The sequence below is a fragment of the Falco biarmicus genome, chromosome 3, assembly GCF_023638135.1.
Source record: "Falco biarmicus isolate bFalBia1 chromosome 3, bFalBia1.pri, whole genome shotgun sequence".
In the NCBI taxonomy this organism is placed as follows: domain Eukaryota; kingdom Metazoa; phylum Chordata; class Aves; order Falconiformes; family Falconidae; genus Falco; species Falco biarmicus.
This window is the reverse complement of record NC_079290.1, coordinates 40,384,183-40,401,340: the sequence shown is the minus strand read 5'-3', so window position 1 is coordinate 40,401,340 and position 17,158 is coordinate 40,384,183. Positions and strand designations below refer to the sequence as shown.

Here is a 17,158-nt window from a genome sequence, read left to right as displayed (position 1 = left end):
TGTTACTCTTGCTGTTTGTTTTTGTTGCCCCCCTTTTTTTTTTTAAAAAAAAAGGCTGTTTCCCTTCCTAAAGGACTATTGCAAGAGAAGGATGGGTGTGCAAGAGGGCTGAAATGTGACTTGGTGATGTTAGCATCAGCAGACCTGCCAGCTCACTGCCTTCTACAGTGGGTGTTTCAGACTATTTAAGAACTTCCCAAACCAGCATAGCCACACTGCTAATCACAGGAGAGCCTGTAACGGCCTTTGAGCCTAGGATGGCAAAGGTAAAAGCTTGCTGTCTCTGTTGGACACGACGGAATCAATGCAGAGGATTTCTTCATGCACTGCAAGAGGTTCACTTGCATTTTCCCAAACATAAACATGCTCCCAGCCTCAAAAGGAGAGGGCTGCATTTAAAGGGATCTGGAAGATGCTGCACTCCACTGTGGCACAGCAAAAGTGCTGTGCCTGTTGCAGCCTGAGGAGGAAGCAGATGTGTGCTGGCGAACTCACCTGGGCTGGTGTGGCCTGCCAGCGCCCTTTAGCAGGAAAAGCACTAACTGACCTCTTCTTCCACAGAAACTCTGAGGGACTGTTACTGTTCTGTGGGTCCATGGCAAAGTGTAATGCATTCTTTTAAATAAATGTTCTTGTTTCAGACTGTGATGATGACAGCCCAGAAGTTTGAATCTACGGCTCCCACAGTCCTCACTAGGTTTAATTTGTCAAGCTGCCCATTTGCTTTGACAAAACCAGACAGCTCTTGCTGTGGCACTTCCTAGTGTATTGAAACCGAAAGGTGCTTTCCCAAGCATTTTGCAAGACAGAAGTCCTACACCTGCCAAGGGAGCTGCAACCAAGCTGAGCAGGCAGCTGGCTGGGCAGACAGGCAAAAATGGAGTCAGAACTGGTACATTTCCACCTAGCATTTCAGTATTTTCAACAGAAATCATTTTCAGTATATTTGTGTTTTCAACAGAAAGAAAAAAACCACATTTATCTGGAAAACTTTTAACCAGCTGGGTGGCAGGGATGGTGCCACTGTCCAGGCCGTAGGAACTATAAGAAATCTTTCCCTTGTCCTGGATCAGTTCTAAAAGAAGCTCTTGTAGGTCATGAGGAGGAGGTCATGCAGTTCCTTATACAGTCACTGAATTGCCTTTTCTGGACTTACTACACATTGCATCATTGGCAGTGGTTTGGCCTGAACAATCTAATCTTTAAAATAATGTGTCTGCTATTTCTGTTGACTAAGAACTGAAGAAAAGAGCTTTTCATTACCCCTGCTCACAATGCCTTCCCCAATTTTTATTCATCTTGATAACCTCAGCCATTTTTTGCTCCCTGTTGGGTGAGTCTGGTTGAAACTGGGCTCTTTCCATCCGAACAAAGAGGTGCACCACATTGTTACAGTGACAAGAATATTCAGGCTGGGGATACATAAAGGGCCAGGAGCCCGTTCTTTCATGTGAAATGGAAGAGAGGTATTGAATTTCTTTGTGTTCCTTTGAAAATGCCCACTGAAATGACACAGACACAAAGCAGACTCAGCCCACAAAAACCTGAATGATGAGCCCCACTGTGGGACAGGTACTGAAACCTTCTTGCTCAGTGAAACCCAGAAGCATCTCCGGAAAGAAAATTGAATGTTATGCCAGGCAGGAAAATCAAGGTGCATGATTTATTGATGTCTGGCCTGCCTCTCTGGTGCTCTTACCCCAACCTTAATTCTTCCTTGTATGCTTTCTGTATTAGACTTGTAAGCCCAAGGTGTTGAGGGAGAAGGCGGCTGACGGAACGTTCATTTCCTGCAAGAGTTTCCTGTATAATGTAAAAACGAGAGTGGGGGCATCAAACAGCTCCTCAAACATTAACTGCGTTGGGATGTTTGAGATTGTGTGAAGCAAATGGTACTCAGAGGCTCAAAGGAAAGTTTTTTTCATCAGTGAGTTTAATCATTAGGGGATTTTTTTTTAAAAAGGGTTTTTTTCTCCCCAGCTCTCATAGGAATTTGAAGGTTAAGTAGGGGCCCAACAAGCTGAAAGGAAATGTCCCTTCTCCTCAAGTTTATTATTGAAAGTGGCCAGATGTCATTTGTTTGTGACTAGAAAAGGGAAGTTATATTGCAGAATGTGACACTTCAAACCCCCATGGTAAAAACAAAAGCGAAAATGGAAAAGCATTCAGCTATACTCATTTACATTTGTGATCCACAGCCTAGGGCCCTTTGACAAGGAGGTAAGAACTGAATTTTATCACATCTATGTACACTGTGAGTGTTGCATGTCCTGTGCGTTCAGTTGGGTATTCAACAGATGAATCTGAAGCCAGCTGGGGTGGTGGGTGGTGGAGCACTAGTGAGGGAAATGCACTACATGAGCTGGTTTAAAGTTATCTGATACTAATGCTTTTTTCTTTTCCAGTCCCATCTGGAATGCCCTCTTGTGCTTGGACTCAGAGCTGTGAATTGTTGCCTTGTATGGGATATGAAATCTGCTACAAAAGCCATGCAGAGTTCTTCAGCAGTGAACTAATTAGTCTGGCACTTGATTCTAAGCAATAATCAGAGTAGAGGAGGTAGAAACACCATAGCTTGTAGCTATCCTACTAACTTTAATAAAGTGGCACCAGGCAAAACCTCTGCTACCATTCATGGATTTGTATTAGCATTAAGGATCTTCTGCCATTGCCAAAGTATGAGATGGCTTATATTACCCTGTAGAGCTTACACCAGCAAGGCTTCAACATGCCCACTTGAAATCATTTAAGCAGTTCTTTTTCAAGGCCTGTGAAGGAGGTAAATTCATAGGTTACAGAAGAAATCATACAGGCGGCATGGCATCAGATTCAGGTCCATTAGACCCAACTAGCTGCTATGAACTTCTCCAGTGAAAGAACATCCTAGCATAAAAGACACATTCACGCTACAAGTATGATTCATTCTACCTTCTCCATAAGTCTGCACAGCAGCTAGACACAATTTAAATGCCGTGAATAGCCAAAGATTACAAACAAGAGGTAAGACCAGCAATTCCTGTCCCATAGGCTTCCAAACATGAGCAGAATGTCATGGTTTCCAGTCATATCACCAAGTGCTGGATGTGCCCTGAAAAACAAACAAAAATCTCTGTGCTGTCACTCAGATTCTCTGCAAATTCTTTCTCACATATGGTCACTTTCTGTGTGTGTGCATGAGACCAAGTGTGCTAATGCAAATGCCCACGGAAGTGCTGTCCAGAAATATGGGGGTTTTTACCATTCAGGAATTACTGCCCTGGAGTAATTACATCTTGAATATAGGAGTTCTTAGGCTGGAAAGGGGTTTAAGAGTGCTCAGGTTTCTTTGGGTAATATAATGGAAGGAATAAAATGAGACCTGAGATCTGTTCAGGACACACTGGCTATTCCTGCGTTCGTAAAATAAGTAGTACCAAAGAATGTTGCCAGGCACTAAAACATGTTTGTGTTGTTAAACTGTTGTTAGGGTCCCTGGCACAGTTCTGGCTAATGCCAAGTAGCATTCTCCTAAAATCTTCCCAGCGTGTGTCAGATGGCACAGGCTATGGGCCAGATCCATTAGGTAGAGAGAATGTGCCTAGCCCATGCTTTGGTGGGCAAGAAAGTTCAGGAGTGTGGATGTGGCTAGAACATGCCTCTAGGTCTCAGGGTTGGCAGAGTCTGAGTTACTAGTATAGATACAGCTACTGGTGACAGAAAAAGTGAAATGATTTTTGCTAATCCCACTCCTCCTTCATCAGTCATACAACCAGCATGTTTTTGAAGACTACAGGAGGTATACCTCTGGGGAGCAAAAAAAACCCCAAATCACAAACCAACAAAAAGAAAGGGGGACAAAGAGCACACCCAAGCACTCAACAGAAAAAGCAGCCCACCTGGGACGGGCAAAGGTTACTCTGAGCCTGAGGGTCCCCAGGCATGCTTTCTCAGGTGCCACAGGATAGAGCTCTCTTGCTCCAAGGTAACTCTCCATAAAGAGAAGCTAGCTGAAAGAAGAAAAGAGGAGGACTGAGAAGGCCAATTAATGGGTACCTTTCTGGTTATACTGTCATCAAGAAACAGGATCTTACCAGGAAGTGTGTAAAATCACCTTGGGTAACGAGAAGAGAAAGGATTGCTAAGCCATTGGCAAAGGGATATACATCAGCATTCACAAACTGATTAATGGGATGTCCTTTAAAAAAGAAGCAATGGTTTGTTCTCCAGATCTGCAAAATAACAGTGAAGGAGCTGGGTGCTTGCCGCCTCCGAATGAGAGTGAACAACACTGCCTGGGGTAAAGGAACAAGGTGCACTCCTTACCGCATTCATGCATGTGATTGTCCAGGTGCAGCAATGGGGATGGAGTCCCTCGAAGAGCTGTACAAACTGATTACCTGTGTAATCAGTACCTGCCTACTCACAGAGGCCTAGGGACAGTCAATGTGGGTGCAAACTAAACTGTTCATTAGAATAAAACCAGGGTGGGATCATTCAAAACCCCTGGAACAACGTGACACCTGTTAATTACGTAGAGTGCTGTTACTGCCTCTGTGAGATAAAACTACAGGCTCTGTCTCGCGTGTGTCAGCATTATCCATCCCAGCTGGCTGAAATATTCTGGATTGCTTTACAGATCTGGTACAGATAGGCTATCTCTGAGTCAGTGAACTGCCAGGTCACAGTGAAAACATGTTTTTCCTCTGTGCTGCCTTTCTTCACTAGTAATAGCCTAATTGCCCTGGAATTTGACATATACAGGTTATGAGTGATTTTGTACATTTTAATCTCATCAATTGCTCACAGTAATTAATCATTTTCCAAAAGTGAAGAAATAAAGGTATTTCAAAATGGAAGTCCAATTCTTAAGTCTTCCATTTAGGCTGCACAAAATATAGGAACTAAACCATTGCCTTAGATGTACAATTACAGAGGAGTTATGAGTGCTGGACCTGACACAAATCAGAGCAGACTTGATACAGTTCAGGCATTGAAAGAAATTTGTTTTTTTCATTTGCCATACAGCCTAAGGTCAGACTGTCCCAGCTGCAGATAATACAAAATCCTACTGTATATGAGGGATAAAATTCTAATAGGTTCATTTGGCTTATTTTGCTGTAATAACACCACCAAACAAATGGCTGGCACAGGACTCAGAGGGCATCACCCCGCAGGCAATCTTCAGGACCAGCTCCAATTGTGGTGCAGAGTTCAGCTCCCCTGCCCTTGCAAGCATGATTTGTGCCTAGATGGACCAAATCTTTGGTATGGTGTGTGGAACAGTCACCAGTCTTAGCTGGCCAGGACAAAGCTGAAAGGTAAACAGGGTGAGAAGCAGCCATTTCATCTGAAAAGAGGATCTGAGAATTTTGTGTTCCTGGCATATTCCTATATTCAGCAGGGCTTTCCAGCACAAATTACCAATGGACCAATTTATATGTGCTCAGTAGATTTGGGCTCTCAGACGGAGCACAGCCAGAGGATTCCAAGAACATTCCTAAAGAGTTCCAGTATTTGCCCTGGAACTGGACACTGTCCGTCCAGAAATACACCAGATGAAGAAGCAGCTGCTAGTAAGAAGGCAGAAAGCTGGCTGCCATGAACCCTGTACATATTGCTCTGTGTCTAATATCCATGAGGAAAGGGGGATTCTGATCTGGCTCATGGATTTACTAAACAGAAGGGACAGATGATGCATTTGTGCTGCAAAATAAGGGACACTGACATAATATGGGTGAAACGTCAAGCCATGTGGAAAAAAATCAGTGATACAGAGGAGTACAAGGCTGGATGGGGCAGAAGAAGCATCATCAGTGTCTTTTAGCACAAGACATGAAAGGAACGGGTAAAGCCTGGAAATGAGGATCAAGTCTATTAGTGAACAGCACTTGAGATTGAATGACAGAAGACAGGAAAGGCATATGGCTGTACTGATCCAGGTCAAACATAAATAATGTTAAGATTGTGGAACAGAGGGTCCAAACCTGGAGCATCTTTTAGCTCATTGAACAGAGAGAGTGATAACGCAGCAGTTTTGAAAATGGGACAAAGCAGGCACCTGAGTTTGTGCAGTCAGTGCCTGGCTATTTGTTTAACACAGTTGTGGGAGGAGGAGCAGCACACAGAGGGTTCAGAACTTCTGCAGAGATGCTTCGGTGGGTGCACAGAGCCAGCCCAGCTCCCGTCCCAGTACAACACCATCAGCTGCTTTCGGACCCTCTTGAGCCTCTGTGTAGGGATCTCTATGCTGTCATCTCCTTCAGTCTGGAGACATGATGCAGTGACACCTGGCCTAGCCCTGAAGGCGGCCAGCTCAGGCTCAGCAGGGCACATCTGTTCAGGCTTCATACTATGCAAGAACAGCTAACCCATCTTCAGGGCCAGGCTGACTGTGGCAACCACTAATCTACAATTGTCCACTGATGATGGAGAAGACCTGAGTGAAGTGGGTCTTATTACTGGATAATTATGGGTAGTGGCAACTGAATATATGTTTATGCCCCAAAAAGTGATTACGCATGATTTCTTGAAGACCTCTACATGCCAGTTGTACAGTCAGTTGGGAATTAGAGCAGGTCTCACTCATGTTTAATTTCTTAAACAGCACAAAGCTGTTAGGGTCAAGATAGTGAAGCATCACCATGAATACACATGCAACTGAGGGAGTTGTGATGTACCTGTGACAAGGATGTATTCTGATTAACTTAAACATGTGTCATGTAGCTGCTAATCACAGCTGTGTCAGAGAGGTGCTGACTGCTGGAGCTGGAGGTTCAGGCTTGTCACGTTCCCTTTTCTGAAGCGTAATACAAGCTGCCTCGCTGGGTGGTGGATTAGTCTTCAAGACTCCCGTTAGCTCTAAGCCAGGGTGTAGAGCTCCACAATTCTTTATTCTCCTTAGCACATTTATCACATTTATTAAGGTAAACATTTGGGATTATCGTCTTTGTGAATTCATGGGAAACTGCTGCTAGTATATGAGCTTCATCATAGCTTGTCATCATCTAAATGGAAAAGCACTTAAAGACAGCAATGGCCGGGAAGAAAGTTTTGTTTCACAGTGGTCAGAATTGTTTAAGCATGAAAAGGTGCAAGAAGGGTTTGCTCAAATAGTTTCTAAACAAGCATTCAGCTGAGACAAGGCCTGGGAAATACAAGCCATGACAGTGAATTTTTCAGAATTACATGTATGGGTTATAATGGAAAATGTGTTGCTCCTTTTGGCTCAGAAACTTGGGTGCAATTTAGAGAAACTCCACGGTTTGGTTTGTTCCTGCTGAATGAGGTGGGGGCCCCACTTCCCTGAAGTTTTTGGGAAAACCCTACCCCCTCTCTTCATGTTCCATAGTGCAGCATGTCCATGTAGACTTGAAACGCTTTCCAACACAGCTTTTCTTGCCCGTAGACTAACTGAAGAGATTTGTCCGTGCTGCTGAGCATGTGCTACCCAGGCTGGTTCAATAAGGCAAGACACTGTTAAATTCTGACACTGTCAAACAACATGTTGAATTTTCTTCAGTGGTCTTGAATCTCTGCGATTACATCTTTAACACATCAATAACTTAGCCTCTGGTTAGCAAGGATTGCTGGAGCATGACTAATCAGCAGATGAAAGTGTCTTTGTGGGGATTAGCTTTAATGAAAAGAAAAGGGATAGTTATTTTGGTGGTTTGAAATCTTCCATAAATCAAAGCGAATACTGACAAAGCAGGTTCATACGGTAAGAATGAAGCTATTGTGAATAAAATTAAGGGAACAGCTACTTTTATATAAATCACAGGCCAGGACAGCATTTGTAAGAGAGTTCATGGGAATAAGATCATTTAACTTCTTCAGGTGTAAATAAGTGATATTTAGCTAATGTTAAAGCATCCCTAAAGAAAAACAGATGGATGAGGGTCCTTAGTAGGGAGTTTCTTTTCTGGTTTTCATTTTGTTTTCTTTTTCGCATGCAAAGAATACCCAGCTAGTTTATCTTGGCCACTTTGTTCTGTGCAGGGACAAACAGCCAACATATAGCTTGTTTTTTACCACTGCCAGAGAGGAGGTCATAGCCAGAGAAACTTTAGTCTGGATCACTGATAGCAGCTGTTTCTGGCTGGTGTAAATTAGAAAGTTTCTTGGTCTTCTATAATGTGGCTTGGAGGAGCTCACGGGGGCCATGGGGATAGTGGCAAATAGAATGAAATGCAAACTCCACACCTTTTGGGGAGTATTCATGTTCAGCTCCTGAACTTTAGACCTCCTATATACTCCTGTGTGGTTAATATGCTGTATAAATAACCACCCCTTGAGCTCCTCCAGGCAGTGACTCAGAGCACCCACGCTGAAAGCTTAACCCTCTCCAATGACTCTATGGGAAGGCTGAAGTTAGACATGTGTCAATGTACCTCACAGCTCCCTCGTCTTTATGTTCTGTTGGTTTATGCTGTGCCTTCTCCATTGCTTTATCGTGACTTTCAGTTTTAATTCTTACTGATATGAGAATGAACCCCAAACTCATAGTTATAATATTGGAGTGGGTCTCTTTGCCTCTGACTTAACCGAACATCCTTTTAGGTATGAGGCAAATAGAAAAAACTGCTCAGATCCAGGTTCCCTTGTTTTCAACTATGCCTCTGTACTGCTATCATGTGCACTTTTCGAAAAAAAAGCTATTAAAACACTTGGTCTGCATGTTGCAGGAACTGTTGCTAAATGGTTAATTGGAAATCACAAATACTTGCTCATCACTCTAAAAAAATGTGGCATTAAAATTAAGGCTCTACATAAAAATATCAATTTATGGTACTGCTCAGTTACTGTATTGGAGCATTTTCCATTCTCTGGAATCTCTCAGTTTAGGGTGATTTTTTTCTTTTATCCTGTCTTTTTCTTGTGTTCTCACAGCACAAGTTTTCATGAGACTTCTGAGTGAGTGACAGAGCTCTAGTGAAGAGTTTCTGAATTAAGGTTTTACTCTAAGCTATTTAGAATGCAGTTTGTTTTCACATTTTTAAGACAATTTCCATATAACTGGGGTTAATGATTAAGTATTTAATATGGATCTCTTTTCTAACCAATGACAATTTTTCTTTCTTCCTGTACAAACATGATTTCTGTTCAAAGTCAATGGAAATTTGACTGGCGTGTGTGTATCTGGATTCTAAAATCATAGTTTGATTACTCCAAGTTTTCCAGGGAAATTGAAGCAAATGACTATGTGGTTACATAGCGACAAGAGTAGGATTAAAAAATAATTTTCATGGAATTTACCGTACTGCTTGGTACAATTACTCTTCCATTACATAGTTTTTAGGGTCACTGTGAAAAAATAAAAACCCCAGACCAGCCAAACCCTGTAATTCATGATGTTTACATGATTCATAATTTACAATGGGAAGGAAACAGAGCGTTATGTGAAAAAATGCTATGCACATTTTTGCACAACATTCTACCGATATATGAATCATGCTTGTCTTTGGTTAACTCAAGGGAAATAATCCCAGTAATGTATGTAAGGCAGTCATGCCCACATGTCTGGGGTTTTTTATATCCAGATTTCAGTGGAAAGATAGATACTTTTTAAACAGATGGCAAACAAGCCCCTTTCCCCTCAACTACTTCACAAATTTAATAACATAGCTAATTATAGGACTGTGTATGTTAATCCATTCATGTGCTTGCTCCATATATTTAATGTCACAAGTCAAAAGGATCTATGGAATTGCTGGGCAACAGCAGCTAAATTACATCCAGACAATATTCCCTCTTTAAGTATACTTTTGAGACCAAATCTCTTGGGAGTTCTGTTGGCAGTTCAGTACAAAAGCCAATGTAAAATTCTGTAGCTACAGTCTGGTAGTGATGTTAAAAGAAGTACAAACATGCTTAGAGGCTGCATCTGCCTGATCTAAGGTGATGTCCCATGTCACTTTTATTCTCAAGAGTCAGAAGGAAGAAGATGGACACTCGTTCCCTGTGAATTTTCCCCTTGGCTGCTGGCTGTGTCATGGGACCGTGATGCTCCCAGAGATGTTGGCAGGAGCACCACAGCCATCTGCTGAGCTGGAAGGACCATTCCCTTCCTCACTCGGAGTTACTTCATCTCTTGATCTTTCTGGACCCTCCACTCCACTCCACTACAGAGGACCTGGTCACAACTGATGAAATACTAGACTAGGTCAGCATTGATTCAAACTTGACGAGTACCTACGTACTACCGAGAGCTGCCTGTTGAGAGTAAGCGAATACTAGGAGCCACCAGTTAGACCTGTAAAGCATCAGCCCTATCTTCACCTGCACGCAGGAGACAGGAGAGAGTTTCAGTGCTTCTTGGTGGTGCATCTAGTGTTATTTTGCATGCATTACAGCTGAAGTATGTGTGACGCCATTCATGCTGGAGGTCAGAAGCAACTTTAAAAACATGCCTTTACAAGGGGAGAGGCATACTAATTGTCTGTGAGGACAATGGCTCATTTCACTGTGACTGACAGTCTGGAGTACCTTGTACCAATAAAAGCCTGATCTCAAGTGTCAGATGCATTGAGTAAATATATACAGGGTTCTTACATCAAAAGCTGTCTATACAGTAAGGAAAACAAGCTCAGAACCAAACCATCTCTTGGTTAGTTTTGTATTTGTCATATGTAAAAGATTTGTCAGTCGGGAAGATCTGGCTGCTTACATCACCAGGTCTTTTTATGTAGAATTCAAAGCATGTTACTAATAAAGTATAAAAATTCAAGTTTAAAACTGTAAGAGAAAACAGTAATACTGTCTGGAACAGGTTAAACACCATAAAGGGCAGAGAAAATTTAGAGTATCCCAGTTCCATAATCTATGGATCTGCCTACACATATGTTTGCTTCAAGTGCTCTTTGTGATCTGTCAGAATTATTTAAAAACTTTTAAAAATGTATGGAAACTAATTTAGTCATGTATCACAGACGAGCTCAGGAAGGAGAAGAGTCTCACAAATCACAGAGGGATTAAGTCTGGGGGGGGGATTCAGAAAAGTGAGGGCTGGTGATGTCTGTTCCTGTGCATGTGCCATCCTCACACACCCCCCTCCCCCCAAGTGTAGGGGTGAGGTGTCTCTCAGCTCATTTCACCATTGTGGCACCCATTCAGTTCCCACAAAATGCTGAGAACTCAAAATGTTCATGCTGCAGAAAGTGGCTGAAAGCTAATCTCCTGCTTGAATTTCCTTGCTAGTTTCCTTCATTTTGTTACTTTCAGAATTAAAACTATTTTCTCACAGAATTTAAGTCTTGGCTCTGTCAGAAAAGCAAAACTGCAGAGAGTTTACAGGCTTCTCCACTAACCCTGCAAAGGCAGGGTTTTTCTCCAGCCACTCAGTCCATTTGTACAGCCTTTGGTGGGGTAGAGGGGTGCTGATGCTCCAGGCTGCTCTTTGCACCATTTCTGCTGCTTCTGTGCAAAAGTTTTCACGTGAAAAAGCCTCCCAGCAAAGATTTCTGCTGAGACCAGGCAAGCCCTCTCTGCTACCACTGGCTTTCTCTGGGGCCTCATCCCAAGCCCATAGCTAGTCTGTGCCTTTACTCCAAAGGCAGCATCCCTTCCCCATGGATGTATTTCTCTGAAGTGCCTTGCAATCCTGGAACAACTCCTCCCCTGCACCCCAAATCCTATATTCTTCTTAAAGTCTGTGGGCTACTTTTAAAAATAGAGCATGCCCTAGCTGCATGTCTCACTGGGCGGAGGGCCTACTGCCTGTCATCCTTGATGTCTCTCTTACTACTTGTTTCAGCTGGTTGTTTTCTTGGTATTTAAAGGCTCTGTTGTGTTCTACACTTTCAATTAAGGAGGAAAAATGCACTCTGTGTTGTAAGAGTGAAACTGGCAGTTGTACATTTTGGTTTGTAGCATAAACAGTTGCACAAGGATTCATTGGCAACCTTCCCTTCACTAAGGAGGCTATCAGCTAAATGTCACAGATGTGTCTGGGTCTTGCCAAGAGCTGGAAATGTACTGGGAAACTTCTGAAAATGCCCTCAATTAAAAAAAAAAAAAAAAAAAAAAAAAGAAAAGAAAAAAAAGCTCTCAAGGATGTAGTGGACACGTGCTAGCTGCAGCAAAGGATGGAGACTCTCCCAGCATATGGTCAGCATCTCCTCTTGCGCATTCCTCCGTACCTCTGGAGTCCTCTCCCGCGCATAATGGGCTGTGCCTCTCCCCCAGATTGAAGCAAGTCTTCCTCCTCAGCAGCTCACTTCTTCCGTGTGGCCTGTAAAGGGGTTGCTTTTCCTTCTTGGTAACAGGATCACAAATAACATAAAACGTTAAAAATGCCCTAACCCCTTGACACCTTCGTTATAACCAGAGCAACAGCGTGATCTTATTGCTGGAACGCTCACCCTCCCTTCCCTCATCACCCATGATCACTTCATGGTTTAACTGCAGCCTAATCCTGCAAACACTTCCCACCCAGCAAAGCACTTACCAGCACCTAAGTAGCCCACTGACGTCGGTGGATTATTCCAGGTAGAACATCCTCGGAAAGCTAAAGAAGTGTTTGTACCACTGGGCCATGTGGTTTGCAAGCTCTTGGGGGATATTATCTTTTGTCTATAAAGAATCATGCACACGCACGGTGCTGTATAAATAATTAATAATAACAGAGCTCACATCAAACTAGCACATATGGGAATTCATACCACTGGCTTTCCTGGCCGCTGGAAGAAAAATCACAGAATTACAGAGTTTGGAGAAAGCCTCCTGATAGCATATCTAGGTTTGTGGAGTTCACCTCACTTTGGGAAGGTGTTTTCTCTTCCTCTGCACCAGAGGAAACATTGAAGGGCCTTCACCTGGCAAGAAATGCACAGGAAGCATATTTTAAGTTAATCCAAAATCTGATTAATATCTCCCAAAAGTAAATTAAAGCTCTTATCGCCCTTCTAACCTTTAATTGCATAACACAGGAGGTCTGGGTTTTATCAAACTATTGATTCTTTTTGTATTAAGATTTCTTTGGCTTTCAGCAATGTCGCACAAATTGTTCCTTTGTAAAGGCCTTAAGCATTAAAATAAAACTGCTGATTTTATTTCCAATGCACTCATCCCTTTTGTTCTCAAATTTTGTTGCACTCTTTTCTCTCTCAAATATGACAGAATGAATCTGAATGGATCTAAGTTATCAATAAAGAAAAGATTAAGTCAAGGAAAGCAAATATGCAAGCAAAAACTGCTGAGAAGCCAAGGAGCTTGAGGCTCTAGGTGATGTTAAAATACAACTTCTGGATTAAAGAAAAAAGCAAAGGACTCTCAGTGTTTGTAATACATTTAACAAGGAAAATAAACCTCAGGTACTTGTTAGAACATAGTTCCCTCTTGACTTCAGATGCAATAGATGGTTTCTTATTCCAAGAATCCACGAGAATGAGCCTTTCTGTAAAGACAGCAAGTATGTCATGATCATACATTTCTCGGGCTTACATCACCTGTTGCTTAGAGGGAAGCTCATTACTCCAGTGTGGTAGTCATAAGGGAAGGTAGTTTTCTTCTCAGTAAAAAGACTTCTGTTTCCTTATGGGGAGGGTGGCATATGTACATCATATTCAGCTGCTGTACTTCCCATGTGCTTTTGCAGACCAGACTGAATTGTAAGATGCACAGGGTGAGATGACTATGAATTTTTGTTGCACTGACAATGTCTGATTAGCAGATAGGATATACTTTTCCACCTTCGAAGAATGCTTTAGCCATCAAAACATGGAATTCAGCAGGCCACTTTCCATCTCCATAGAAACCATTCCATTTTATACAGAATAGTTTAATATTCAGTAGTTCAGAGAGTACAAAAGTGAACCTGAATAACTGCCTCGATTAGCTAATATTGATACTTCACTATTTTTAGGAAAAAACTGGGAACACCAGGCTCCTTCTAGCCTACCCTGTAAGTACCCTCAGCACTAGGTATTGGGAATACTTCTCCTTTCTCACTGATTTAGTGAATGCTTCTGAATAGGTCTGTCCAAAGTGAAGAGGACCAGCTGGAGAGATGGATGACACCCTTCTTTAGCAGACACTACAGCCTGGTGGCTTAGGGCATTCTCTCAAGAAAGGTGCAGAGGAAAAAAATTAATCTCCAGTCTTAGCTACTGAGTAAAAAGCAGATTTTTATGAGCAGGAATTCCTCATTCATCAGTACTTTCTATCTTGCCCAAACTGGTAAGAATCCCTGAATGTCTTACAGGATAGGGTATCTTCTACTTGGGAAAAAGGGAGCATCCAGCTTCAGAGTCCCGAAGTGTCTGGAGTAGGAAATAGTTCACGTGCTTCTGAACATGCCCAGAAATGGGGATTTACATGGGCAATCTTCCGCTTTGAGAAGCTGGCTGTCTGTGGACTGGAAGATGTTTTGTGTTATATCTGGGGTGCACAGAGATTTTTTCATACCTAGTTTGCCCCCAAGTAAGGCACTTAAACATTTGTGTATCTAGAAAGTAGGTGCTTCTTAAAACAGCATTCAGTTTTCAAATTGTTAGATAGATCATTGTGTATATATATGTACTTAAATGCCCCCCCAATATATGTAGTCTGAATCCTTTCACATACACAGAAACACGCAAATATATGTATAATATTTAAGCATAGTATGTGTATATAATGACATAATATATAAATACTATATATGGAGAAAATGTTTAACACCATTCAAAAAAACCAGTGCTTTCCCTTTTTCTAGGTTTTTGCAAAATTTTGTTAGGATTTTTTGATAAACTAAAATTTAAAAGAAAACAGCAAAAAAAAAAATCATGGAAGTTATGAGGTCTCTGATTTCTCATAAACTTTTGTTTCATGAAAATGTTTTCACAATCTTTTTGAAATCTATGTGTAATCTTCTGTATCATCTCTTGTGTAAACACAGCAGTTAGGAGTACTACTGATGCAAAGGGAAGGAAAAGAAGTCTCCTGTGCTTACCTTCAGATGCCTGCAAAATCTGCTGCAAAATTGTACACAAGGGTGTCAATGCCTTGACAGCATCCTTCCTCCTCAACAAGCCACTTACTTTTGTAGGTCTTCACAATAGGCTGATAGATCTGCTGGTATTTCAAAAGCAGTTTCAGAATTACTCCGAAGGAGATATTCATGATAATTGTGCCCAGTTGGGATCAGATTTTCAGAAGACATCAGAAAATCTCATCCTTGCTGGTATATTTGAACTAGGTCAGTCCTATTAACATTCTGGCCCTGGGTTATTTTGTCTATGAGTTAAAAGAAACATTGAAATAGTAGCAACATCTTTCTCTGTGCTGTGTTGATCACATGCAACAAATATTTCACAATAATAAGAGGAACTTTGTTGAAGTGAGCTGCATAAGTTGACTGCACAGCCTTAGGCCTGGTGGCTTTTCTTTTGTAAGGAATGATTTCTTTTCTGTGCTCATTTAATTATTTACTCCTACCAGGTATTGTACATGGGAACTGTAGTCTTTGCTTACCAGATACCTACCTACACTGTTTCTAGTGCATGTGTGAACAATTCCCAACTTTATGAGTTATCATTAGAGTTGAATTTTCGATCACCAGTAACCCTAGTGATACGACAACTGGTGCCTTGGTTAACAAGGTTGAGTGTAAAAGCTGGTTGGAGTATTATTAGTGTGCTGCACTCTGGACTGGTGCATCTTGACTGACAAGAAAAAAATTTCTGCACCTCTTCTACTTTACATTTTGTTTCCATATAGGAGGAAGTAAAGTTTGATTTGCAATAAATTGTCATTTTATGATAATACAAGGCAATAAAGCTCAGTTTAAATACTTGGGTTATTACTTTTGTATTTGACCTAGCTAGCTACGTGGCTTGGGGGTACAATATTGGATTAAATTCAGGTTCTATTGAAATCAATGGACAAACATCTACTGTCTTCAGAACAGCCTGGATGGAGCTCAGTCTTTCAGTTTCAAAAAAATCATGTATATTTTAGGCAATGGATAATTCAATTTTCGCGCCACAGACGGATGTCACATTTTGATTTCTTTTTCCCTACCGTATTTAAATGTGTCTTCTTTGCTTTGAACCACACATGAAGATCTCCTACCTTTAAACAAAAAAAAAAAAAAAAAAAAAAAAAAAGCAACCAAATCTATCCCCAGCCCAGTTCAACTACAGTGAATTGGGGGTGGGGCAGGGGGTGGAAACAGGCAATTTTAAAACAAGGAATTAGACTTTATTATTTTTGCCCTTGAACATTTTTAACAGGTACCAGTGGCTTATAAAAAAGAAAATCTATGCCTCACATATAATCACAAACAAAAGTAAATAAGCAGGCTAAGGTGATCTGTTTCAATGCACAAAGATATTTTTAATGCATTGTAGTGAGAGGCATAAACTGTTTCATCCAGGTTAATCTTCCTCTCATTTATTGTGTGTTGTTGGCTAAAACTTCATGGATATTCAGGCTCCCCTAGATCATGGTAATCACAAATAAAGGAATGTTTTGCTCTTAAATAAGTTATATTTGCAGGTTAGCAACCACTCTGTTTTGCTTTCCCTCTTCTCATAAATCAATTATTGAGTTCTATTTAATTAAGAACAGATTAGAAACATTTTCATTGTTGTTTTTTGGATTTCCTTTGTACTGAAGTGCTACGGAGTTAAAACACCAAGCACAAAAGTGCACAGCCAACCATGACTAACTGCATAAAGCAAATAACAAGCTGTATGATCAAAAACAAAAGCCAGTGCCGTTCATGTGGAATAATAGAAATCATACCACCACAACACTTCATACACATCTCATCTACTGACGTACACACTTGCTCAGCTCATATCACGGCTCAGGAATGCAGTTACAGAGAGGGACCTTTGGGAGAGGTAAATACCCAGGGGGGAAGCTGCATTTCCCTGTGCCTCATCCTGAGAGCACCTTACCCCTTCAGCTGGAGGTTCATTAGCTGTGGGAAAGGCAGAGTAAGCTGTTACTCAGGACATGTTTCTCTCCTTCCAGCCCTTCTGGAGATGTCCTTGGGGAGCTATGCCAAATATACACACGGATAACTTGCCATGTTTGAGCTGGGAGGCTGGTGAAGGACAGTCACTATCCCTTCTCACTGGTCCCAGAATGATGTCCCCACAGAGCACACAAAAACCACCATGCAATGTTGTACTCAGGGCTCTAACATAGTCTCTGTCTTCACCATCATTAAAAACAACCTTCCACCCTCTGC

At 41.6% G+C, this 17,158-nt stretch overlaps 1 long non-coding RNA gene across 1 annotated transcript; it reads right to left on the bottom strand.

Moving 5' to 3' along the window:
- Nucleotides 1-1,055: 1,055 nt before the first annotated feature.
- Nucleotides 1,056-15,585, bottom strand: LOC130146842 (uncharacterized). The gene is made up of 3 exons (XR_008821031.1): nucleotides 12,117-15,585; nucleotides 3,876-7,612; nucleotides 1,056-3,088 (listed from the first exon to the last, which is right to left on the bottom strand). It is a non-coding gene; the product is annotated as an uncharacterized LOC130146842 (long non-coding RNA).
- Nucleotides 15,586-17,158: the final 1,573 nt, after the last annotated feature.